The following is a 26,596-nucleotide window of genomic DNA, read 5'->3' on the forward strand; positions in this document are numbered from 1 at the left end:
TTCTGACTTTTTTTTAACAGCTTTGTACTGCCTTATGCCTCAGATTCTCCTCTCTAATAATGGTGGTGGTGTCCTGTCTTCAAGAAAATGATTGATATATCTGTAGATCCATTCTGTTTACAAGTGCTTCCATGCAGGAGGGCATGACTGTGCTAAAAGCTGCTCCTATTTCCCACAAGGTGCTTAAAGGACACGTGTTAACACCATGCAGCAGTGACACGATGAGCGTGAAGGCATGACGTGACTCATCTCAAGCCTCTGCAGCAACTCAGTGGCAGAGTGAGGACTGAAGAATTCCAGTCCCCACCGGAACCATCATACCTCTGCAATGACTGCATCTGGAAAGGAACGCTTGCTAGCAGAAGCTTCAGTTCCTATCAAGTGCACAGGGAGATCTCCATTGCCTGTAGAATAGCTGAAGACATTTGCTGCTGTTCTTGGCGATTATATAATGTACTGGGGAGAGAAAAGGGAAGGGAGGTGAGAAAACTGGGCAGAAATCTTCTTGTTTCTCAGTGGGAGAGGGGACACATCTCTTGTTCTCGATGGGAGCTGACTGCTGCCGTATCTGAAAATCCGTCAATTGGTTTCATTATCTAATAGGCAAGAAAATGCCCTTCTTGGTGAAGAGCAGTGTCTTAGGACAACTATCTTGCAGTACTTTGGTCTGAAAATACCAGTCTGTGTTGAGAAGAATGGACAAGGGAATTAATTCCTGTAATATGGGCTGCAGGAAATTACCTACAAGATAAGAGTGACTTGATCTTTTTGAGAAAAAGAAAAAAAAAAAGATTTCCTTATCTTGATGGTGTTTGCTCTGAAGTATCATCTTGTGACTGCCAGAGTCTGCCTTGCGGGATCGTTCAGTTACTGCCAGCTCCAGGGGCTGGCATCGCTTCCTTCCTGGCGGAGGTATCACTGCATCCCCCAGAGCAGGGCGCGCTCCCGAGGCCTCTGCTGTCGCTTTCTGCATGGTGAGCCTGCAGCCCCGTGATGCTATCTCTGCTCACGTGTTAGAGCAGGATACGGCCAATACTTCAATTAGGCAGAGATCTGCAAGGAAGAGGAAATCAAGCCGATGAACCACCAAGGAGCATGTGTGAGTCAGTACTAGACATGTGATGGTACGAGGAGCAATGAATGGATCCTGCCCTTTTTGGAGGGTCCCAGCCCATTCTCTACAACGAAGATTTCCTAGGGCAAAACAGCACTGCAGTTCACATCAGCCAGGCTCTGAATGTTCTCCCGTGTGCTGTGGCTCTCCCCCATGAGGAAGTTTTCACTATGCAGAGTATTTTTCTCCATTAAAATGATTATGTTAAATAGCTGAGAGGTTCCTCAATGTCTACTTTTTGAACTGAACTATCCCACAGTTGGCAGCTTCTGAGAACAGCAGACACGAGGTTACTAAACCCATTCATTTCTCAAACGCACCCACATTTCTAATGGCTACAGAGATCCATCTTTAAAGTCCTCCGAGATCCATTGGAATGAAGGGCACTTTGTGAGGACGCAGTAATTATTATGGGATTTAGAGGTGTGTGGAAATGATTCACGGAGGCATTTCCCAGCCAGTACGCTCTGGGAGCCAGGTGAGCTCTTCCCTGGAATGTGAAGTATGCAGCGCAGCAACCGGGAGGAACAGGTTTGGCAGGACATTTTAAGCTGCGCAGGGCAGACAGCCTCTTCAGAGCCACATCCCTGCGCTACCTGGCTCCCAGCTGGATGCTCCTCTCTGCCACACCGTCCCTGCTGAGCCAGAGAGGATGGACACGCTGCGAAGGAGCCTTTCTCGCTGGAAGAGGTACCACATCAAGGTGCACTTGGCTGATGAGGACCTGATGATGCCGCTGACGGTCAAGCCCAGAGACACAGTGATGGACCTGCGGGCTTACCTGGTGCGGGAGGGCGTCACTTCCTGGAAGAAGACATTTTATTACAACTCCAGGCAGCTTGAAGAGCATGAGACTCTGAAAGAAGCCAATATCCAGAATGGCTCAGTCCTGCTTCTCGTCAGCAACAAAAGGTAGGCACGGAGCTCATCTGCAGCGGGGGCGGTGCAAGGGAAGGGGAATGCTGCGTGCATCCCAGCCCATGGGACGCTTTCCCGTTGGAGTTTGCAGAAAGCAGCTCAGGAGCTGAAACTCTGAGATTTCCAGCAGGCAGAGTGAGATTTAAGTCTCCTCAGCTCCAGGAAGGCTGAAGTGTGAAGTAAGGGAGGTCGAGAAGGAGGCAGCCTGGTTGGTGTTTCCTCTCCTGTCTCCGGTCAGGTCTCACTCTCCTGAAAACACGGCCAAACACAGAGGGAGGGAGAAGACGTGCAAAAGGGAGCCTGTGTGACTCAGGGTGTGCTCCGGGAGCCTCTCCCCTGTCCTCATCTCTGACTGTGGTGCCTGGCTCTTGCCATTTCTTTTTAGTGTTTACTTTCCGTGAGTGTTTGGGGTGGTGCGGTCCCGCAGAGCTGTGAGCTGCCCACCTGCTCACAGCAAAGCCCAGGGAGTGCTGGACACAGACGGTCAGAGGCTGCAGCTTCCCAAAACGCAGTGAGATCTCAGCACGAGGCAGTGACACCGGCGGTTTCTGGGACAGGCAGTGGAAAGGAAACTCAGTGAATCTTTGTCAGCCAGGGAAACTCCTGCATTCCAGTGTGAATGCAAGTTGAGCCACTGGAGCTGAGACCTTCTGGCCGGCTAGGACTCAGTGGGGTGCATTTATGTCCAGTTGTGCTGCCTTCCCAGCGCCTGGCTTGTTGCATGATTCCTTCTGTGAAGCATTTTGGAGAATACTGTGTAGAAGTGGTGCACGGCAGAGCACAGTTGTACTGTGCCTAATTCAGCTTTTTGAATGCTGAGACCTCTGAGTTACTTGTCTATGCTGATCAGTCTGCTCTGCAGAAAAGCCTGCACTAAAGACTTCAGTTCTGATTAGATGCCACATGGAACGGTCCTATTTTCCAGTCCAGAGGCAGCTTGAAATCTCACACAAAGAAGATTTAATAAAGCATTTCCTTTCAGAGCTCAGGCAGATACAGGAGATTTCACATCGCTCAGCTAACTGCAAACCCCACGTCACCCACAGCCCCTTTCTCCAACATCTCATTTCAGCTCTCTGATTAACTTTGCACAGCTCCTCCTTTTCACCTTGTTTGTAATGGCAGGAGTACATAGATTTGTTGTTGTAGGAAAGGATCCAGAGGGACTCAGCTGATGGACCGCACATGCTTATGCTCCATAATGTGCTGTGGACCTTTCCACATGCTGCAAAAAAACCCAACAGTGTTTAAATGCAGCGCTGCAAAACTCACCAGGAGGTCCCAGCCGCAGTGTGCTATGTTCAGGGTACCTCTGAAAGTTTGTTCAGTTTTGAACATTTAAAGCCTCTTGCTCAGCATTCAGGCTCAATTTTTGTGAGTATGAGAAAGAAGGAGCAGGATTTATAATGTTGTTGTGGTGTTTTTTTTTTTGCCTTAAATTTCTTCAAAACCTTCCCAGCTCTTAAGCAAGCACCTCTGTGTATTCTCTTACTCCTTTTCCCAGGCTGGGAGCACTGTGGGGGGCAGACAGTCTCTCCTTTAAGTCACGTCTTTCCTCGTGTTATTGCACAAGAAGGATTATGGCTATGACAACCTCGACCACTTCCAAATCATTTTCTGTGGCATGACTGCCAAGTGCCCAGGTACCGGGGATACCTTCCTCCAAAGGCTCAGGGAGTGGCTGAGATATTGACAGAGCACGACCTGCACTTGCTGTCCCTGGGATGCGCTGTGCGTGGCTTGGCAGCCGTCCCCACCCTGCTCCGTGCCTGGCCCTGGGCTGAGCGCAGCCTCCGTGACTCAGCACCCTGCCTGAGCCTCAGCACAGGGCTGGTTCTGAGGGCGCTCTCTATCAATTAAGCTGGGTGTTAGGAAATACAGGGTGGGAGAAGGCAGGTGCTGCATTGCAGTTGAGATTACTGCACCATTTCAAGTCTTAAAATTATTGGACCAGATCTTTAGGTATTATAAAACCATGTTGGCTGTTCAGCCTCCAGAAGGGAAGGCTCCAGGGAGTCCTTAGTGCAGCCTTTCAATACTTAAAGGGGGCTTGCAAGAAAGATGGGGGGAGACTTTTTACTAGGGCCTGTAGTGACAGGACAAGGGGGAATGCATTAAAACTAAAAGAGGAGAGATTTAGATTATGTATAAGAAATTATTCGCTCAGATTGTGGTGAGGCCCTGGCACATGCTGTCCAGAAGAGCTGGAGCTGCCCCATCCATGGAGGGGCCATCCCAGGGTGGATGTGTCTTTGGGCAGCCTGGTCTGGAAGGAGGTGTCACTGCCCATGGCAAGAGGTGGGGACTGGATGGTCTGTGAGGTCCCTTCCGACCCAATCTGTTCCGTGGTTCTACTCCATGTCGCTCCAGTAGTGTCTGTGGGATGTACTACTCTTTGTCAGCTGGCTGATAGTGGGAAACCGTAGGGAATAAGGGCCAAAGGAGCAGAGAACCCAGCAGCCCCAAGGACTTAAGAGCTGGTTTTAGTATTTCACCGACTCAGTGAAGTGCGGACCCCCTCCATCAAAGGTCAGCATCTGCTTTTTAAGTTCTCCCTGAAAGTCTTGGTGTCCCCACTTACTGTTTTGTACTGAGAGGCCAGCCAAGCAGGGCTGTATTAATCCCAAAAGTGGAGCTGCTCTGATTGCCAAGGCCTGCAGCTCAGTGTCGAGCCTATAAATATTAATGGTCACTCTGTTTGCTGTGTGTTCCTGTAAGGGGTTCATGAGACAGTTTACTTGAACTCGAGAAAACATGAAAATGACCCTATTTTTCATCCCCCCCAACCCTTAATGCTTTTGTAGATAATTGGCATTTAGCAAAGGCCAAGTCAGCATTTCTACTTCTTGCTCATGTTTTCTGGGGTTTATAACTTAGCCATAAAAATTCACTTAAGGCTGCAGCTTGGCAGGAAAGGGAGCAGCATACCAGCTCACGCTGGAAATTCATTTGGATCTTAGAGCTCAAAAGTTCGAGCGAGCTGTTCTGGAGTTCAGTCAACACGACCTCTCAGCCTGAGAAAACACAAGGGCAAGGCAGAACTGGGAAAACCACATCCACTGGGGATGCAATTCCCACTTGTGCAGAAGCTTGTTAATCATATTACTGCTGCACTGATTAAGATTGCAATCCTGTTGCGGAAGAAGCCAAGCAAAGAACACGCAGAAAAACAGCTTCCGCCCTAGAGAGCTCCATATTACAACAACACAGCTTCAAAGTGGGCAAAACAAGCAAAGCAAGACCTGAAATGTGAATGAACAAGCAGAGGTAGAATCCCTGCAGCTCGGCGGCCTTGCGTCAGCCTGCAGTGTTGGAGCCATCGGGGTCCAGCGTGGGGAAGCCACCTGGGAGCCTCGACATGCAAAGAGCAGCCATGCAGCACAAACGCTGCAGCATCCACGAGGCCATGCAGCAGGCTGTCCCAGCTGCCCGAGGCGTGATCAGTGCTGCCACTGTGGACCACGCCACGGCAGAACCAGTTTGGCTCGCTCCGGAGGCGGCGCGAGGCCCCAGAGCCAGGCAGCTGCTCGGCGGGTCCGTGGGGATGTGGGAGTTCCTGAAACTGCTGCGGCTCCTCCTGAGTCCCGGCCATGCAGTGAGCTGCCCTGCCAGTGCCAGGACTGCTCTGTTACACGGCTGGAGTATTTTGGCCCACTCCACGTGGTCTGTCTGGATGTGACCACCCAGGTTTGGAGGGTAAGAATTTGCTATGAAAACAATGGCCACTCAGTACCAGCTGTCCTCTCAATGCAGAGTCCCAGGCACAATTATTTTACTGGCACAGACTCAGCCGGAGCTCACAGGAACCCCTCAGTCTTTTGAAAGACAAAGTTCATTGAGGCCAAGCAGCTATTTTCATCATACGTGGTTTGCCCGGAGAATGGAGTTCAGTAAGTCATTGGTGAATAGGTTAAATAAACTAGATGCCAGCACTGAATTTAGCAGAAGTCTATTATCTGGAATCTCTTGGTGTTGAATTTCTGGCCTGGAGCCACCTGAAAACATCCATCTCGGGGCATTAGCTCAGTTACCATAACAACTCATCCAGGAACAGCTCCTGAGAGTTCCCAGAGCAGAGTGAGGTGCCACGTGCTGTGTAAGCCACTCTTAGGTCAAGATAAGCATATCCAGGATCCCCCCTCTTCTGCAGCGCAGCCCCAGTGTCCCTGGTGAGCGGCAGTGCTTACATGAGCCTTCATTTGCTTGGGACCCTGCTTTAGCTCTCAGACGCTGCTCAGCCAGCTTCCCAAAGGTCCAGAGGAGCAACCTCGTGGTAGAACAGCAGAAGCATCCATTCCTGGGGAGCCCAGCTAATTCCCGTATTGCACTGACCTTGCAGCACCTGGGGTTGCTCAGCACTTTCTCCTCCGTGTGGAGGGGAGATGTCCCACTCCCATACAGCTGTGGACCTGCCCTCTTAAGCTGAGACTTAGCAGCAGGCTCCAAGGCATCTCACATCAGGATAACGATCCTTTAAAGAGCACTGGGAGTCTCTCTTCTCAGGGAGAACTAATTATGTTCTTCAGCACATGCCAAAGCATATGTTGACCTGGTATGGCCTTAGCAGGTCTGCTTCCATCTACTGGATAAATAACACTGGCTTAAAAAACATCCTGCTAGAGATGCGTTACTGAGGCAACAGCCAGGTGGGAGACTGACTTCTCCATCTCTGTGGCTAGAAGTAATATTTATGTGTGTTACTCATGGCCAAGCTCTCTGTTGGTGTAAACTCTTGAAATCAGTTAAAAGATTTTTAAGATCTGAAAGAACCACTGCAGTTGTCTCTGCTGACCTCCAGCACAGCGCAGGCCAGAAAGCGGCCCAGGTGTTCAGCTCAGTTCTTTATCAGTGAGCCCATGAAGCTCATTTACGAAAGCAGAGGGTTGCATCACCAGAGAACATGGTCCAGAGGGTCTGAATTCCTCCCCGGTGCAGTTGCATGGGATTTCAGCAGATGAAACTGAGCTACTAGGTGTCCCATGGTGGCAAGGGCTGTCTGTCTTGGCTCTAGGCAAAAAACGAACGATGTGAAAGCATATTCTAAACCAGGTTCTTTTCTGGTGTAATATGGCACAGCTTCCCGGTCTTCTTTGTAGCTCTGCTGATTCGTATCAGCGGGGGATTTCACCCAGGTGGGATAAATGCTCTCTCCCGCGTCCCACAGCCCCCAAGGTGTCAGCTGAGTAACCACGTGCCGCAATACGAATGTTGTTCTGGCATTTTTGCAGAAGACCCAGGCAGCAGCTACTATCAGGCAAAGCAGTCCCGCTGTGTCCTGTGCTAGGATCCAATGGAAGCCCCCTCACAAACTTTGAACTTCTCCAAGTTCTCATTAAGTGTTTCCAGCACAAACTCAGTTTCTTGTCTGCATAATTGGAAAGAATAATTCACAGGAATCCGGAGGCTCAGCCCTGCACTTACTGGCTCGGCGGGGCGGGTTGGTGCCTGGCAGAGCAGCTGCCTACGGGCCCTGGGTGTTTCGGTTGCGTTCCAAGCCACGATAACGAGCTCAATAAGCAAATGCTGGCCCTGAAGTGTACCCCTAGAAATTTTCAGGAGCTTCAGCCTCTGTTCTGGAGACACCAGGGGGTTGTCCTAGATGATTCCTAAGGATCTTCAGAAGAGTAACTTAGGAAGTAATCCTACTTTTGCTAAGCTTACGTATTCCGTGCGGGTCTGTACCCCTGTCAGAAAATGTTTATGGAACTGTAACCCAGAAAGACTGAAAACTACTGCTTAGTGCTAATGCACAGTGGTGAGCGTGCGTAGAGAAACTCGAGCTGTCTCACTGTAAACATCCTTGAAGTGCTCCTAAAGCTACGGACTGCTCTGTTCTGAGATGAAAAATGAATTTCCAGGAGCTTTGCTCCTTGCTCCTTGCTTGCCCTGGTGAGGGCAACTTCTGCAGCAGGAAAAGCAGGTGTGAAACCCTGGCAGTGGCTTAGAGCGATTGGAAAAAGAAACCCGTCAGAGGAGCAGGTTTATATTCTACCCCTGCCTGGGTCAGTGCCTCCTTGGGCAAATGCCATTTTTTGATTGCATGTCTACAATGCTCCAAATATTTGTGTAATTCTTATGCAGATAATGTCAAAGAGCACAGTAAAAGCCATGGGAGACGGGGAGCGTGACAAGCGCTGAAAGGAAGCAGATGGAAGGGAGCCTGGCCGTGGAACAGCAGCGTGGCCACGGGTGCTGGTAAGTCCCTCCCTGCACGCCAGCTCCAGGACTGTTCAAAAGCAGCTCCGCGACTTTTAAGCACAGTGTCTATGAATAATTAACCCCAAAACAACTACAAGTAACATTTCCTCATCAGTGAGCCACGTGGTCTGAGCTGCCCACGGAGAAGCGTGGGTTGGGCTGACTCAGCTCCTGAGGGCAATGAATCAGCGTGAAATGCCCAGGAAAGGGTAAATCCTGTCTGGGTGGTGAAGCAAGAAGGAGCTGAGGTGGGCTTTGCTCAGGGCCCCAGATGAGGATGGTGGAGATCTGAGCCTCCTTCCGACCCCTCACAGGATTCCTCAGTGAGCTGGCCTTTTCCTATGTGCAAGGCTGAGATAATTTCTTGTTCCCTTTCTCCCACTCTTTGTCCATCCAACTGTAAGTGACTCAGGGTAGGGACTGTTTGTGCTTCTGAGCACAATGTGGTGTGGCCCTGAACTCCAGGTTGAAAGCTCCATCCGGCAAACAAGTGCTAAGTGCACACAAAACAGTCCTGGTGCTTGACAGCCTTTATATATCCCAAGGACAGAGGCTGGCTGGTCGCTGTCATGGGGACTGCCCTGCCTGACATTAGGGCCACGCTGTTACACCAAAACGACCTTATGTTGAGACAGGGCTTATAGAGCAGTGAGCTTCCTTGTGTTGTTCTCCCATCTCTGTGCCAGTGCCCCAACTCCTGAACCAGCTGACCTGATTCAACCCAGTTTGACAGAGAGCAAGAGGTCTCACAGATCCAAGATTCCTGCAATTTTTGTGAAAAAGCAGCAGCTGGATAGAAACAGATATTTAAGTTAATATCCTACTGCAGGAGAGGTAATTGTATCTCTGCTCCTACCTGGTTTGAGGTGCAGCAGCTGGGTCAGCTGGCATTGAGATAGTAGCTGGTCAATCAGCGCCTCTCTGCAAAGCTGCACCGCGCCTGCAGGGCAGGAAGCTGCTGGGAGCTGCACACTTTGCTGGGGAGGCCCTGGAGGGGATAAGGGTGCCCTGGGGATATTGGGAGCACTGAGAAAGGGAGTGAAAAAAAAGCAGTTGTAATCCATAAGTCAGGAGAACGGGTTTCACCAGTTCCCTGCTGACAGAACAACTCACTTTTTAGGTTCAAACTTCTGTTCAGGACAGAATGAATGTTTCTTTAACCACTACAGTACGTTCCCCAGGAAGTTTTAGTGATCAACGACCGAGCACCGAACCCCCAAACCTGCATCTTCCGTTGCTAACTGGAAAACATGCCCTTCTGGATTTTTTTGGTGACAAGAAAATGTTTGATTTGAAGAAACACCGTTGAAAATGGAGTTTCTCATTTTCCAGGAGATCTTTTTTTTCCTTTTTCCTACAAACAAGAAGTGTTTCCCCACGTATTTCCTTGGACTTTGTGCGGAAAGAGATTCTGAGATAGACAAGGAGGGGTGAACGCAGCCACAGCTGAAGAGCCTGCAGAGCAAGCAGCAGGGGACAAAGGGAGGGATGGGACCCAACGTGGGAAGTGGGGACGTGCCTTTCCCAAGGGCACCCAGCACGCCGGGAGCGCGGTGCTGCCGCGGTTGGGTCAGCGTTCCTGCCACGCGGCGCCTCCCCGCGTCTGTCTGTCCTGCAGTAATGAGACTGCTGGAGCAGAGCCAGTGCTTTTCTGAGAGCTTGAGAAGCGCCTTGCGCAGCTCAGGTGCAGCCATAAGTAACAATTTAAATTTAACGATAATATTAAAGCGGAGGCATACCACTGAAGATGGGGCATATTCAACAGCAGAGTCCTAAATCAATGTCTCCCTTCTTATAAAATGTACAGTTTGTCTCCCAAAGTCTGGGAGACCAGTATTTACCTCTCTGGTCCTGGAAATCACGGTCTTCTCTCTGCAGAAGGCGAAGTGACCTGAGTAGAATTCTGCCCAGTCTCTGCTCCAGCACCTCGCGCTGTAGCTGGCGGCTTTGGTCAGCGCTGGTAGTCTTTCTGCAGCTCAGGAGGATAGCTGGAAAGAATAAATTAACTGTGGTGGTGTGGGGAGCTGCTTGGAATAATGTCTTTTTCAGAGATAGGCTTTGATTGACACTTCAGATCTGGCTGACAATCTTATATTCTAAGTGCAGTTGCTGCCTTTCTTCAGAGCAAGAAGAGCTGGTTTGGTTGCTGTCCTTCAAATGATGGATCTTATCACATGGGAAAAAGAAGAAAAAAAGCAAACCACCTGCAAACAGCCACAGGTATAGCATGAAAAGAGGTAAAACTAACTGGATCTATTTGAGGTGTTTCTGTTTTTTCCCTCTATGGAATAATCCAGTGCAACATATAAAAGAAAAGAGGCTGTGCTCTGAGGAACAAGAGCTGTCTGTTCTTTTTCTTTGACTGTTGTTCTTTCCTTCAAGAGATTTTTAATGCTTTGCAGGTAGGACTGTGCCAGCCCCCAGGGACGGGAGCACCAGGAAGGCAGTGGGACCACCCGTCTTTTACTCACTTGTTCCCCCTGCTTCTTTTACTGCCCATCCTCCCTGCATTGCCTTTTACTCCTTAATTTCAGGCATCCTCAGTGATTGCTGAATGCTGCGATCACACCATTCAGCAGCTCACAGAAGAGGCGAGCTCTTTTTACACATTTTCCAATGTAATTTAGACCTTTGGGGTTTACCTGAGTCTGGTCAAGAAGCAGATCGGGACTCCAAAGGGCCAGAGGCAGGCTTCAAATCTGAGCACCACTCAGGTGGTGAAATAGGTCTCATGTGCCATGTCCTGACTGTCTTTGCACATCTAGGTCTGTAAAAAAAACAGCCAGGCTCTTCAGAGTGCAGAGTACAGGGCTGCTGTTGTACGTGCAAATACCAGGAAAGACGCTGGTAGTAAGAACTGCTCTGAAATAGATGTCTCCCTTTTTCTCTGTGAACACAGGTGTGGACAAGACCGAGGACTGAGGCTGAGAGGTGTGCAAGCTCCCATCTGCGTGCCAGCCTGGGCGCACTGCAGGGTGGAGACGTTTGCAGCTTCACGCTCTGCATCGTGGATGGGCTTTCTTCTTGTCAGCAGTGCTTGTCTTTGGGATCCTCTGTTGCTGGGCCATCACCGAGAGGATTACTGTTTGCTCTTTGCTGCTGCATTCACCTCCACTCGCAGCTGCAGCCAGGCCTTCCCAACCAGCTGCTTTTCCTGAGCTGCAGGAGCAGAAGACAAGCCCAGGCAGGGGCCATCTGCGGCAGCTGCTGCGCTCCAGCAGGGCAGCTCAGGCTGAGGCACGCTGCAGTGCTGCTTCTCTCCTCTGCCCGCGTCGCGGATGCATCAAGCGCTTCTGTTTACAGGGCCATCAGTCTGGCAGCTTTCCTCGACGCTAAATTTACTTTTTGAAGTTACATCAGTGTTGTACCCAGAGGGAATGAAGGAACAGATGCAGCCTGTGAAGTCTGGCTTTAATTCACCTGCCTCATTTAATTTCCTGCCCTGCCTTCTAATCAATGAGTCTGCGCTGGCAGCCCTGGGAATACCGAGGTTTTCTCACATACAGGAGGACTCAGTGTGGTGGATCTCAGGGTCTCGAGCAGGCCGTGTCCCTTCTCCTTTGAGGCTTTCTGTGCCCCAGAAGCACTGCACACACGTGGTGGCTGCATCACATTTCCTTTAAGGGGCCAGTGGAGGGGTCCTTCACCAGGACAGCAGCGTTACATCACCTCAGCTGTTTTCAGGACTTCGTTGCCTCAGATACTTGGGACTCTCATGAAACCTGATGAAAGGGTCTGGGGCATTTCTGCTTTGCTGAGCAGGCTCCAGCTGTCCTGTTTCTTTCTTTTTTTTTTTTTGAGCTCATGTTAATTCCAGGCAGCACTGCCCAGTTGCTTAATCAGCCAGTGTCAAAACCCTGGGAGAGAAGAAGGCTGCCCTTGGCTGGCAGCACTTATTTTGTGACGTTGCTGCTTCACCTCATGTATTATAATCTGTATCAGATTGCTCTTGGCTTGCTAAAATGGACAATTAGGATCCAGTTGTAATGCAAATTGCACAGTGGAATAAAAACCATGGGGAACAAAATCACAAATAAGTATTTATGTCAGCCTTTGTTACCGCGTGATGGGTCCTGCTCAGTCACTGCTCACTGCGAAGCATTAGACAGAGGAGAACCTGGCGTGCCTTTGTGTTTTATAGGCACGAGCTGCTCTGTGTAAGTCTGCCTTTAGGCACTCGCGGGCCCCGATAATGTGCATGTGTGCAAACCTAACAGACAGATTGCCGCCTACACTGGAAATTTGATGATTGCCTTGTTTTTTCCGCGGCTCTGTTTTCTATACTGCAGGCCAAACCCATGGGGTAATTTCCAGTCTCTCTGCACAGGGCTGAGATGACGTGGTGAGAGAAGTGCAGAGATGCTGAAATTTCAATCTGCCACATAATGTGCTCCTAATACTGATGGCCTTATAAGTGTGTTGTTGACATTGGTGGTGTTGCTGTCGTTCTTGCCATCGTTGTCTTTCCTATGTCTGGTGCAAAACATTATAAATGAAGAGGACTATTCAAATTTATAAAGGAAACTATAGTTTCTTTGGAATTAAACACACAGGAGTCTTGTAACGCACATGGAAGAGGTATGGCTTCATTTAAAATGCCAAGCCATATTGATATAAAGTGGTATGCTGCTGGTGCAGCTGCTTTTTCTGCACATCAGCTTTGTATTTCTCCAGGCCCTGGGTAACAAAGAATTGAGGTGCATAGCAAGACTCATCTTTGAGAACTTGAAGGGGGACTATCCACGCTTCACACGTTGACAGCTGATAGTCAGAAGGCAAATTAAGGGTCAGCTAAGCCTGTGTAGTACCTGTAAGATCCAGAGTGACAGTAATGACTTTTCTCATCCCATTGAAACACTGACTCCTACAAGAGAGCAAGGAATAAGAGCGAGGCTGTGAAGCCAGATGGATGAGCTGGGATCAAAGTCATCCGAGAAGCTATGGCAACACAGCTCGTATATCTACTCAGAAAAGCCTTTGCAACTGCCATTAATGACTCTAAATGGCCTTATTTTCCCAGTCGCAGTGAAATAAGCAGCTTCAATGGGGAGGAGTAAATCCATTTGATTGCCCATGTTGCTGGGAATAACCATCTTATTAGTTATTAGTAATAACGCAATCTATTGCTAGCAGCGTAGCCATCAGAACAGAGATAGCCTTATCTGCCAGAGAATCATTGTGTTGCTCCTAACGTTTCTAATTGCATCTGAACAAGGGGAGTCGGAAAGGCCTCAGGGGAGAAAGCAAAAGGCAACATGGAGAACTTGGCTTAAAAATAACGCGTGTGACAAATGAAATATATCAGAGCCAACATATCGTTTGAAGAAGAGTTGTGCCAGGCAAGACCGAGCCCTTTCTGTTTTTATCTTCTACTCCAATGCACAGTATTCATTCGTAGGTGATGGGACGGTGGCAGTGTTGGCTGTCAGCTCATCTTCGGAAGGAGAGGGGCTTCTGCACCCCGGGTTTGCAGCGCAGCAGCTGCCAGGCCAAGCTCAGGGCTCCAGCCCAGGATTCAGATGAAAATTCTCCATGGAAATTGATGACAAAGCACCTGATCGCTTCACCACAGCAGGGGTGTTCTCACATGGCAACGCCCTGGGAAATTCTCACTTAGAATAGATCAGATTCTGCTCTCATTTATGCAATTATAAATCCAGTGTAGTTCCATTTGAAACAACTGTTTTCATCCAATGCAAATGAGATCAAAATCTGGCGCAGGCTGTTTTTGTACACAATGGAAACTGACTGAATTATGGAAAACAGGAAACAAATCTAATGTAAATCTAAATGGAAATATCACGCTCTCTCTTACATCAGAATAAATTGGAAGCGAGTCTGTTGATTCTAATGGAATTCATCTGGATTTACACCAGACTGTGGCTCAGCATTTGTCAGTTGGTTGCACACCGACATCAAAACACAAACCATGCTACCTCATCTGAATGGCTTTGAACAATTTCTTCCTTTTCCTTTAAGTTTAAGCAATTGCCTCTGCATCCTGATAGCTGATTAGCCTTTTCAAACAAATAAACCTCTGCAAACAAACATCAACAAATAAGCCCTGCTCTTGCTAGCACTTTCAGAATATAAATGATGAGTCTCAAGCACCACGCTTCGTTCTGGAGTCACTTAAGCTTGCTCCTGTTCCTCTGTGTTCACAAAACGGAGCAGTAGATTGAGCTCAGGTAAAACAAGGCCACTGCTATTCCAGCTTCCCCAGTGTACCCTAAACTTGTTCTCCCGCCAGCAGTGGTCAGGGCCAGCGATTTCCATGGATACACAGGAGACTTTTCTGGAGAAAAGCAGAGTACGGCCGTACTTCTGCTCTGGCTGCATTCAGGTGGTCAGAACAGAGCTGTAACTCTTGGATCTGACCAGCAAATCGTGTCATCCTCCGTCCCCACAAGTTTCTGCTCCTCTCTATGCTTCTGTGCAGCTGGCGATGGGAGCCCGCTGCTCATGGGGAAGCCTTCATGGGGAAAATGAGAGCGCTAATTAATGTCTGAGCTGCAAACTAGACTTCCTGGATGAAAGTCACTGGAAAAGGAAAGCGTCTGAGTAACACACAGCCATGGCAGCCCCTTCCCTAGAATATTAGTTACCCCAGCTCCTTACACGATTCAGGTTTTAATATGTGTTATGTTTCCCTTTGGATAATTAGAAAAGTGTATCTTAATTAAGACAAGAAGAGAAGAAGACACACAAACAAAACGAAGCCCTAATTTGATGTAACTCAGGGAAGGGCAAAGCCATTATTCAAATAGAAATCCTGCTGGTAACCACCCAAAATAGTAATAACAGTTATGGAGAATGTTTCAAAGCTGAAGAGTTCTCTGAAAGTTATGTAACCATTTGCTTGGACATTCTTCTTTCCAGGGCTCTGCCACTCATCTGCAATCCATCCCCCGGCAGCAGCGCTGTCAGCAAGGCGTTTCTGTTTCTCTGTTACTGTTTTTCTGTGGGATACTGAGGAAGTTAATTGGGCAAGGCTTTCACAAATGGCCCCTGCACACGACTGCTTTCCTGTGTAGGTGCTCAACATGAGACACAAGCAATCATGCTTTTCTAGGTCATTAGCAACAAAGCACACATGGATCTCAACCAGCATCTGAATGTGCCAGCCACTACCTCTCAGGGCCTTTATGTTCCCTTCTGTAAGTTGCTATAATAAATACTTGCCTGATTTTATGAAGCTATTCAAGACTCTCTAACGAAACAGAGGCTTTAAAAGAGCTGTGGTTATTATGGCTTATTCTTCCTTAGGCTTATTCCTGCAGGTCAGCTATACTTAATTTGTAAGAGCTTCTTCTCTGCTGGTGCTGCAGATTCTACGTGGCACACAAAGTCTTGCTATCTCGTTTCTGTTCTTCACAGCATCACCTGGAACAAACGCCCGCAGCCAGGATGCACCTGGCAGTTGTTGAGACACAAACCAAAGCTCCAGTTTACTTCTTGCTCACAGTCTCTATAACTCTGTTTGCTGTGCACCAAAGGCTTATTTTATCCATGTCAATGAAGTTGGCATGGGTGGCTTGGAAGCAGAGAGAAAGCAGAAGTGAGAAGTAAGTGGGCCTCAGCCCAATCCCAGGTCTCTGCAGGAATGCACCATATGCAGTCATGGGCAGCACTGGGCTGCAGTGTAATGTAATCCTAAGGAACCAGTTGAAGCCAATCTGCAAAGCTCCTTGGAGAGGCTCAGCACCATCACTGCTTTTTATTCATTGACTGTAAAAGATCCTAATGTACACAGGAACAAAACCTACACAGAGATGGGCATAATAGGACCAGGAAAAGCAGAGAAGAGAGAATCACAATAGCAGAGAGATTTTCTGCTCCATCAATACAAGAGATGAGAGTAGGGGGATTATTTACCCTAATAGGAATAAAACTTTTTAGGCAAGAACTTTAAAAGTGGGGATAATTGCAATTTACTGTTCACACTGTGCAGAGGGTAATCAGGCTCGAGACTGCAGTTACAACCTTTAGCTCAAAATGCTGCGGACTGCACGGTGCTGCTGCACAGAGCTTTACAGAGTAGTCACACTGATTTCAAAACAGCTCTGCCCAGGGTACAGCCCTGCTTTATGTGAGCATGGATTTGAGACCCTGTGCTTGATTCTGGTTTCTCATTCTGAGAAATCAAGTGATTTTCAGTGGGTATATACCTGACTTGAATATGCACATGACTGGGCCTCAAGAGCCACTACAACCTCAATAAGATTCTTATTAAGTTATTCTCTAATTAAAGCCTATCTTTATTGAGCAGAAACCTATTTATTTCAGCAAGGACGTGAGACTCACCGTGAACACAGAGCTGTCAGAAATCAGGTTTGGCCACGATGGCAATGGAACAGGTTAGCCTATAAGCCCAAGGTAAATTTGCAAACTCTGTCTGTTTAAAAAGAAATGCATTAATAGATGAATGATCTCCTGAAAAGTCATTTGAATAGTTTTGACTGCACATTTTTTTTATTCCTGGGAAATTTAGGGAGTACAAAAAGACTTTTATTCTCCTGCTTCATTTGCCAAGAATCTCTCTGGAACTCGTTTGTAATACAGACTGAGTCTTGGATCCGACCTTCAGCTCACACACAGAATTATCTCAGCTCACTTCTGTTGGGAGATACCAATGTGTGTGAGCTGAGGATCAAGGCCAAGAAACTGAAAGCAAGACAATGTTAGGAATGAAGCCTTTGGACATGGAGTGGTTACTGCAGGCAATGTGTTACTTCCTAAAAAGCGATGCTTCCAAAATGGCAGCCTCACTCCTTTGGGAGAGGAATGCCTAGAATGCACGCCTCAATAACCCAGTGCCACTCTTGAAACAATCCCTTTCCATGCCGACAGTCTGAGGACATTCCTACTGCCTGTTCTACTTCCATGGTCGTTTTCAGATAATGGTTTGAGTTAAATATTTTAACTGTGAAAGAAGCCGCAGTATGTCTTTTAAATACAAAGCCTTTGGTGGCAGCTCTTGATTGTGAATCGAGAGGGTGCTCATATGGAACAGTCTGGATCATTTTATGTGATTTTAGTGCTTCTAAAAGCAAGTGCTTGAAAACCATATGCTGAGAACCAAACTGATAATATGCACGGATCGATGTGTACAGAGACTGCTGGGTGCAGAGGGAGAAACAGGAACACAGGGGTGCCACTCATAGACTGATGAGACACCAGCATTAGGAATAAAAGGAGAAAAATAGGAAGGAGGAACTGGAGCCTCGTTTTACAGCCCTAAGCACTGAAAAGCACTCGTACTGAGGGGCATCCTTCCACAGCACTGCAGCATGGCACACTGAAAGGAGGCCTGGGTCCCTCAGTACCACTCAGAGAGATGTTCAGAAGGGAGTCAGAACACGAAGTTACGAAGCATGACTGCAGGACAATGAAGAGAGTATGGAAACAACTCCGGGTTTGAGCCAGGGCTACTTGAAGCGCCGGGTACACTAGGCTAGGCCTGCCCATTCCTGGTTTCTGACAACTTCCTCTGAAGCTTTTAGTTCAGCAAGAGGATTCTGGAAGAGAAGAGTCTCCTGCTGCTAAGCCTTCACCATCAGTGGGGAGGTGACTTTTTTTGTACTTTAATAGTAAGTTGTCAGTTTTCCAGCCTGTCAGTGCAGTGCCTTTCTCCCACAGCAAGTAGCTCATTTCAGCCAGGAGTTATTCTGGTATATATGAAAGAGAAAAGAGCTTCCTTTTTTCTTTAAAGGAGAGAAGAAATTGTCCTCCTGGCTGAATCCTAGTCAAGAGTACCAAATGCTGGGAGAACTCCCTAAAAACATTAATTACAATAACACCAAAAGCAGAAGAACTTACCCTGATGGCACAAGAAGGTTTGTGCTTAGTGAGATGTCAGAGCAGCTCATCAGCAGCGTGTGCCATGACCAACTGCAGGAGCCTGGGGAAGGAACACCACACCAGGGGATGCTTGAATGGTTCTGTTCTTTCCTATTCCAGCTTCTGGAGGCTCATGCTCTCCAGCAACTCTTTTCTTTCCTGTCCCTGTTGATTGCATTTTGATTTTCTTTTCCTTCCCTGTGAATGGGGGAAAAGGATGGAAAAGAGGTTACAAGGCAATTTCCAACCTGTTTTCCTATCTGTCTCTCTGCTCTGTACAAAGTTGTTTTTCTTAGGGAAAAAGGCTGAAGATAATTCCTTTAAGTGGCAATTAAGCTCCAGGTGGCTGCAGAAAACTGTAGCTTTCCCCAGCTCCTGCAGAGACACAGCTTGAGCCACAGGTTTCCCTGCTTCCCTAAACCAGGACATTTTTTTCCTGCCTTTGTTTTGTGCCTTGTGATGATTGCAGCCCCACTCCTCCACGGTAGCACGAAGTGACTGGAGCAGTGGGAAAATGACAATCCAAGGATGCTCCATAAACTGGCTGTGCCCTCTTTCAGAAATGCAGGGAATAGTTTCCTCACAATCCTCATTTCATCTCTTTGTGTTTCACCTGCACCACCTCTGTTTTCCAAGCAGAGTCCAGTTCAGTCTCCTCACAGTATCTCGCTACGCTGGCAAATATTGGAAAGAGGCCTCTGATCACGTTGGACTGATTACCATGGGCTAATGGAGATATACTTGCACTCCAAGACTCAAAGTGAGTCTCATCAGCAGAACTGTGTGATCTGTTTGGCTCATTAGTTAATGAGGTTGATGAGGACACCTGTACGAGCTGTCTGATATGGAAGGGGACGTGTCTAGTCATAGTGATTGCTCAAGATGACACAGAAAATCACTGGCAGAGCTGGGGGCAGACAGAACACAGCACAGCACAGCATGGCACGGCACGGCACGGCACAGCACAGCACGGCACGGCACGGCACAGCTTTGCCTGCTCCAGGCCTGCAGCCACCCCAGCCATCCTTCAGAGCAAGAGGGCACAGCCGTGAGCTGGGGGAGCCTGCTCACAAACAGCCCTGTGTCGGGTCTGCGATGGACAGCAGAGGATACGAGGCGTCAGCGAGCAGCTGAGGTTGGAAACATTCTCCGTTATCAGTGAGGCTCGTGAACCTTCAGAGAACTTGCTATGTCTCCACTTGCAAAGGAACGTGAGCCACTGACTCAGAGGATCTCCCTTTCACAGACAGGCTTAGTATCAATGGCATCAAATAATGGGATGTTACCATTTCTACCCAGTTTTAATGATTTAACACTCCTAAATTATGCACCATCGGTGACAGTAATTTTCCCTGATTTGGGCAGGTGGACAGAATTACAGTTCTCTCTGTTTGGTGTGCTAACATCATCAGAATTAATATTTTGTCTTGTCTGGCTTATCTTAGCTAGACAGTTGCTATTATTTCATCTACTCTGTTTCTCTTCCCCCTCCCTGCTACAACTAAAATAATTTGATTCTGAGCTATACTTGGAGCAGGACTCACCTCAAATCCAATTCCAAATTTCTTGAGTGGGATCTGAGCTCATTGCTACCGATCTCCACCACGTCCAGGCACAGTCAGAAACGCAGTGGGATGGGTCAAGCAGGGAGAACACATTTCATGGGTCTCTGCAGAAACCTGGACACAAACATACATGCGTATGGAGGACTCTGCTTACATTCAAGCTAGGGAACAGGGAGTGAGAAACTGCTTCCCACCTGGCAGCAAGGCACGTGCTCCTGTACCTCATCGAGATCGTGGCTATGTCCCTACAACTGCCTGCTAAGGGGCATTCCTGAGGCTCCTGCTGCATGGCTCTGAATGTGCCTGTGCACACCTTGCTCGGCGTGTGTGTGTGCTGGGAGGCAAGCTGTGAAAGCAAGGACCTGGTTACTCATAACCCGCCTTTCCCTTGTCCTTTCTTTTCCTAGTGTGTTCCCACTCGTGCTGATTACAGTCACCAGTGCCGGGCTCTGCCTCCCAGTGTGGGATGCTGTGTAGTGTTAGATTCTATACACATTGCATTGTTTGCCTTCTTTTTTTCCCTTCCTCTCTCTGCTCATGGTTGTTTGTTTTCTCTTCATGTGTGGCATCAAAAGGACGTTTGAACAGGAACTACCCAATCTGAATGAAAGGGGACGTTGCTTTTGGAAGATCCAACAGAAGCCTGAGCAGAACAGATACTAAATTATGAATCAGCTGGAGATTTTTCTTCTCTCTTTTCTCTGTATTTTTACTTGCTTTTCTTTCCTCCTTCCTATTTTCTTAACCCTAATTAAAATGTGCTGGGCACAGAAGTGCAAGGATGGGGCTGGACTCATCACTTTTGTTTATGGCAAGACCCAAACAGAACAGAACTCAAAATGGGCTCTGGTTGAGTCCCATCTCCCCTCATAAAAACTGTAATAAATATCAGCCACATTGATTTTCCTTTCCCATGAACCCCTTGCTATTTGTTCTGGCCTAAGAGCACTGTGTTTTTCTCTGAGGTTTCTTTTGCTCTAACCGTTCTATTATCTGTTGTTAATTTGCGTTGAGTTTGTAATTGAGATCCTAAGAAGCAGTTTAAGAGAAACCCCCTTGGGAAGACATCTGACCTACATGAAGAGAGAGAAAAAATAAAATAAATAACCCAAGCCATTGAGGCCAACTGCTCCATTTACCTGGTGGAGCCGTTTCTTTTATCAAGGGCTCTCATCCACCCCAGGCTCAGTCCTCTTTCTGTAATTAGTTCTGCGTATGTGTTTTTAACCCCCACTTTATTTTGCATTGATTTCCTTGCCTTGGGGGGGACCTTTGTCTGTTGATTCCCTAGGCCTGATTTTCCCATTACCTGCAGTTGTCTGCAGAACTGCTGTCGCAATCAGAGGTGCTGCAGGCCGGGGTAGGATGTGGCCCCTTTTCTTTTCCCATTTACACGCTGCTGCCAGCACCTGTGGTTTATCCTGGCCCAAGTGATACAGCTCACGTTGGGGGGCGATGCAGAAGATGTCTCACAGCACACATGACAGCTGGCTAATTCCCTTGAGTTCGCAATGGAATGCAGCATGGACATGGCCAAATGTCTTCCAGGAGACTGCCCAGGAAGGCGTGCTCAGCCAACCTCAGGCACCGCTCACCTGCTTTCCACCCAGTGCTGGCCAGCTGCTCTGAGCACTCCATGTCCTGAGCACCTGAACTTCCCGTTCCCCTTGTTCTGCTGCTGCCGCAGGGACGCACTGCAAATACGCAGAATCCATTATTGCCGGCTCACTGTTCCTGTTCCCCAGTCTCAGTAGATAAAGAGTTCTTATTGTTTTCTTAATGTCTCTTTGTAGTTTATTAGAGGCCTAGGAGGCACAAGGGGGAAATGAGAATGTGACTCAGAAATCCCAGTTCTGAGTCACGTGCTTCCTTTGCAATCTCATTTGTAACCAGACTATTAAAAGTAAATTATCTGAGCCAAGTGGCAATGCTGAAGCGTAAGGGCTGGGGAGAGGGAAGCAGCACCCCACCGAGTGTCTCCAGATGCAAGCAGCTTAGCTCAGGGCCCCTTTCTGCCCACACTGGGATTACTTTGGGAGGACTGCTGGTGCTGACAGTTGTGGACGGGATTCCCACTCCAGTCCTGATGAAAAGTGCCGCTCTAGGCTGCAGCGTGGGGCTGCGTTTGGGCTCTTGACATGAAGATGGGGAGAGGAGAGGGAGGTGCCCACGTGATGTCAGCTCTGCTCTCCCTGACGAAACTACTGCTGGAGAGGCTGTGAGCTGAAGGCTCCACTCGTCTCACGTTTCCATGGCATTTCCATCACACCTGTTTCCAGGGACATCTAATAAATTGAAGCAAATTGGGATGAGGGATTATCAGGCATTAAATGACGCTACTGAGCCAAGCCTCTGCTCTGCTCATTGTGATGAATTTCTGTTTTCTCCCAGGGACTGACTGCAGTACGAACCAGGGCAGGGTGAGGAGGTGGCTGCTGGCATGTCTGTGCCTGTGTCACAAGGCTGGGGCTGCTCCAGGTCCTGGCTTGTCTCTCGGTAAAGGTCAGGTCCTGTTTCTGTTGAAGCAATTTCATATCTCTCAGTGGGGGCTGGATCAAGCCTTCAAGGAATGAGACACTGCATTAGTCCATACAAGTGAGCTCGACCTTTCAGAAGTCCCCTTTGAACCCTCCTATTCTGTTCAGGAATTGCTCTGAGTGTATCTACTGACTTTCCATGGAAAGCGAACATATCTATGTAAAAACCCTGCTGCTGGGTGTTCTATACAAGTAATACTGACACTCCCAGAGGTGCTGAAGAAAAAAGAAAGTTCTGCTTCTCTGTAAAACTAAAGTAAAATTGTATTTGATGAGTACTATGAAACGTTTATAGATTTTTATTTTTTCCTACTTTGGCCAAAACATCTTTTATTTTTCCCCACAAAGGTCAGAGGCAGAATATTTACAGGGAAGAGGGGAACACTTCTTTGAAAAATATTTGTGCTGGCAAATCGCTGCAAGTTTGTAAGCTTCCAAATGCATCTAAATAAGTAATAGCAGGATTTTGGCTGCAAGTGCAAAAAAAAAAAAAAAAAAAAAAGAGAGAGAGAGAAATCCCCCAAACCCCAAAGGATTTACAGCTTGTTTCAGGTACAAACAGGATCTAAGTTAGGTTTACTGAGTATTTACGAGCTTTAAGGTTAGAATGAAGCAAAGCCTGTGCAGTCCTGAGGAAAGGAAATCCAGGCAGCACCCACTCCCAAACCCTCTTCTTTGTGGGAAGCCTCTGGCTGCTGCAGCCATGCTCTGCTGTGGTCACAGGCTCACGGATCCTCCCAGAGATGTTGCAGAGCTCCAGGTGGTGACATCAGTTCCGTCCCTGGGTGAAGAGGTGAGTCTGCACGCTGGGAGAAAACAAATGGTGCAGGGTGAGGTTGGGCCTTGGGGGGGATACCTGCCCTGCAGGGGGAGATCAGCTTGCCAAGCTTCACATGGACAAAGCGGAGCTGAGCAAAGAAAGCTGTCCTGCTTCTGAGCTGGTGCCTGGAGGGATCCCAGGGCACCTTGTGCTACTCTGGAAGTGCTGCAGGAAAAGGCCAGTTCTTTCTAAGAGCAGCTCCCATCCTCTGCTCTTGCTGCTCATTGCCTCCTGTGGCTCATATCACGACAAGAGCTCTTTGCTTATTGGCAATGCCTGCCTGCAACGCTGCAAACCATCGATCTGGAGTGAGAACGTCTCCAGCAATCAGAGAATGTCTCAAAATGGGAACTGGGCCTTTATTTGCTTTGTGGCTCTCAGCTTCATGTTTTCTAGGTTTTCTGCGACAGAGGGAGTATAGAAATGTTCCTCTCATTTTTAATGAAAGCTGAGATAATCTTTGTCACAGGAGACTGAGCACTGCAAAAGGTTTCCAAAGAATGTAAGGAGCTACCACCTAATACACTGCAGCCACGGGCAACCTGTTGTCTGAGATAACCCACAACAACTGATTGTTACAACTTACTTAAATATTCACAAACCGAAAATGTATAAACTATTTCTATGTATAAGCTCCATAAACTACATGATCCCTGCTTCCCTCTGAAATCTCTTCCTTCCCACTGAGTCCACTATTTCCCTACCATAGGACTCGCCCAGTCTTCTTTCTCTGCCTGCTCTCAGCCCCTGATGGCTTTGCTCTCTTCATCCTATGTCATTTGTGGCTGGATCTGGAACAATTTCTCAGGACATTTGACTCATCCATCATTTAGATAATCAGAAGGAAAAAAAAAACCAACAACAGTTTCCATCCTGAACATCCGTAAAAAGCACCAAGCAAAAAAAAAGCTTCACCTTGAACTTCCCTTCCTGCTTTTCTTTTTGTTTCATTTGAGAATCTGACTTGACAGTCTTTGCTCTGGCAAGAGTCCCACTGAAGTTATTAAGGGCAAGAGCTTGTCAGGATTAAGAGGAGAGATTCTGAAATATCTGTGAGTGATAGCGATATCCCCAGATCTATTAGGCCAGATAAGTATTTGCAAAGGACATTAACCCTGGTGCCTTGAGCTAGATGCTTGCTGCCCCAGGGAAAAAGGAGATGATGTTCCCAATGTGGATACTGCTCTATACCTGCCCATAATATGGTTTTCTATCTCTCCCTTTGCAGAGCTGAACTCAGACCACTTCCTCTTTTCTATTTGATCATTAGAAACAGCGCTGTTAGAAATGAATGGACAATGAGGAGCCTAAATGGGAGAGTGGATCAGGAAGGGAGAAATCAGGATGGAGCCAGCTGAAAAAGCTTTTCTTACTCCTTTCTTTGGGCTGCATCAGCGGTGGGGGGGGGCACAGGGCAGGGAGGGGACTGTCCCCCTCTGCTCTGCCGCCATGAGGCTCCATCCCCAGCACTGCGTCCAGGCCTGGGCCCCCAGCACAGAGACATGGGGCAGTGGGAGTGGGGCCAGGGGAGGCCATGAGAGCTCTGAGGCTGCAGCACCTCTGAATGCAGAGAGGCTGAGGGAGGGGGGGCTTGGCCTGGAGGAGACAAGGCCCCGAGGAAACCTCGTTGCAGCCTTCTGGTACTTGGGAAGAACTTACAAACAGGAGGGAAAGTGACTTTTAATATGAGCAGGTAGTGTTAGGACAATGGGGAAATGGTTTTAAACTACAAGTGGGGAGATTTAGTTTACATATTTGGAAGAGATCCTTCACTAAGAGGGCAGTGAGGCCCCGGCACTGCCCAGAGCTGCAGGTGCCCCATCCCTGGGGGTGCCCATGGAGGGGCTCTGGGCAGCCTGAGCTGTGGGGGCACCCAGCCCGTGGCAGAGGTGGGGCTGGATGGTCCTTGAGGTCCCTTCCAATCCAACCATTCTGAGACTCTACGATTTTCTGCTTTCGTGGGCCTGCAATACTGGACAGACTCAGGGACCGCGTGTATTCCCAGCTGGCACAGGGGAGGATGGTTTCCCCATATGTGCAGGAACCCGTGTGTTGTGCAGGGAACCAGTGCTGCTCGTGCCATCACTGTAACCCAGGCCTGGCACGTGGTGTCTGCGTGTGCACGTGGTCCCTCTTGTCAGGGGGAGATCACGTTAATGCAGATGTTAAAACCAAACAAACACTGAAACAAATTTAAAACAAAAACAGCATTTCAGGGGTTGCGTTCCATTCCCACCACCCACCACCATTTATAACTAATTGGGGCTTTGTTATATTCTCTCACCCAGTGACAGATAAATACTGAACTCCACTGGTTAACAATAATCACCCTAATTATGCCAAGATGACATTTACAATACAGGCAATTGCTAATCCATTACCTCACTCTGCTGAATACTAGAACGCTCAAATTAAAAGTTATTCACCCACAAAGAACAATGTTTTAGTAGCTGACACAGCTTAGTAAAGGAATTTATTAAGGTAATTTGCAGTATTCCCATAAATAAAACATTCTAGAGTTCCCCCGTCCTCCTCCCTCTTCCCCCAAAATAATCTTTTGTGATAAATCTCTTTTTTTTTCCTTCCTCTCTTGTTGTGCAGTTAAAAGAATACTAATTGGAACTGTCAGACAAAGTTACATGTTTAAATTTGCTTACCTGAAAGACAGCGGAGAGCTGAACGTCCCACATGCCTTCAGGTTCTTCTCGGAGGACTGACATTTAGCGGTGTGAGATGTGCAGGAGGCCGCTGCGGTCAGACCTTCACCGATGATGGGGTTTTGGTGAAGCCTATGGGAGATGCAAAAGGAATGAGGAAGTGGTGACCGGTGCTGAGATGTGCCGGTCCAGCCCGAATCACCAGGTGGGTCTGGCCATCACCAGGGAGATGCTGAGGAGGCAACAAAAGGGCTGTGGGTCTCCTGAAGCATGGGCTTCAGTTCAAGAACAGGGCAAACACGGAGGCCTGTGCTTAGGTGGTGTACTAACCCGAGGCCAAACAAGGATCTCAGGGGGGTTGCCATGTAGCCCAGCCCATTGCTAGCAGCAGTGGTGTGGGAGAAGGGAGGCACCTGGAGTTTATTCCAGCACCTGGAGGCCTCTTACTTTTAGTGTTCTCTTCCTGACTCATATCCCAACGTTAAAACTCTCACAAAAGGGGAAAATACCACTCAGCCTGACAGCCTGGGAAGGGACGGAGTTCCGCTGGGGCAAATGTTAACAGAAGGAGGAAGGGGTTAAACTGACACAAAAAAAATCAGAGCTGGGTTTCACTGCATCCCTTGAGCAGCCCCTTGCACCTGGCATTGGCAAAGCCTCTGCCAGCAGCAGATCCAGCCAAAGGACAGAGCAGAAAGGGATTTGGGGGGTTTGGTTTTTATTGTTATCACAGCAGCAACGGCCAAAGCTATTTGCAATAAAGCAGCAAGTCGCACCAAGCCAAAGTCCCCGCTGGCTCAGCCCCGCGGCGTGGCAGCCACCTGCAGCAGCACAGCCCCACAGCCCCCAGAGCGGGCAGCCCATGGGGACTGGGCATCGGGGCAGCATCCGCCCACTGCTGGCTGCCTGCTTGGAGATGGATGGGGGCTTGGAGCAGGGCTGCTGTG

General features: G+C 48.3%; 2 long non-coding RNA genes across 3 annotated transcripts; one reads left to right on the forward strand and one right to left on the reverse strand.

Moving 5' to 3' along the window:
* LOC110389039 lies at window positions 1,060–12,798 on the forward strand. The gene is made up of 3 exons (XR_002433041.1): window positions 1,060–2,026; window positions 8,114–10,450; window positions 11,130–12,798. It is a non-coding gene; the product is annotated as an uncharacterized LOC110389039 (long non-coding RNA).
* LOC110389040 lies at window positions 10,081–22,191 on the reverse strand. Of its 2 annotated transcripts, XR_002433043.1 has the most exons (5): window positions 22,047–22,191; window positions 20,945–21,920; window positions 19,615–19,749; window positions 18,050–18,268; window positions 10,081–10,218 (listed from the first exon to the last, which is right to left on the reverse strand). It is a non-coding gene; the product is annotated as an uncharacterized LOC110389040 (long non-coding RNA). The 2 variants fall into 2 exon arrangements; XR_002433042.1 differs by having other exon boundaries at window positions 20,945–22,191.

Source organism: Numida meleagris, chromosome 27, assembly GCF_002078875.1.
Source record: "Numida meleagris isolate 19003 breed g44 Domestic line chromosome 27, NumMel1.0, whole genome shotgun sequence".
Taxonomy (NCBI): domain Eukaryota; kingdom Metazoa; phylum Chordata; class Aves; order Galliformes; family Numididae; genus Numida; species Numida meleagris.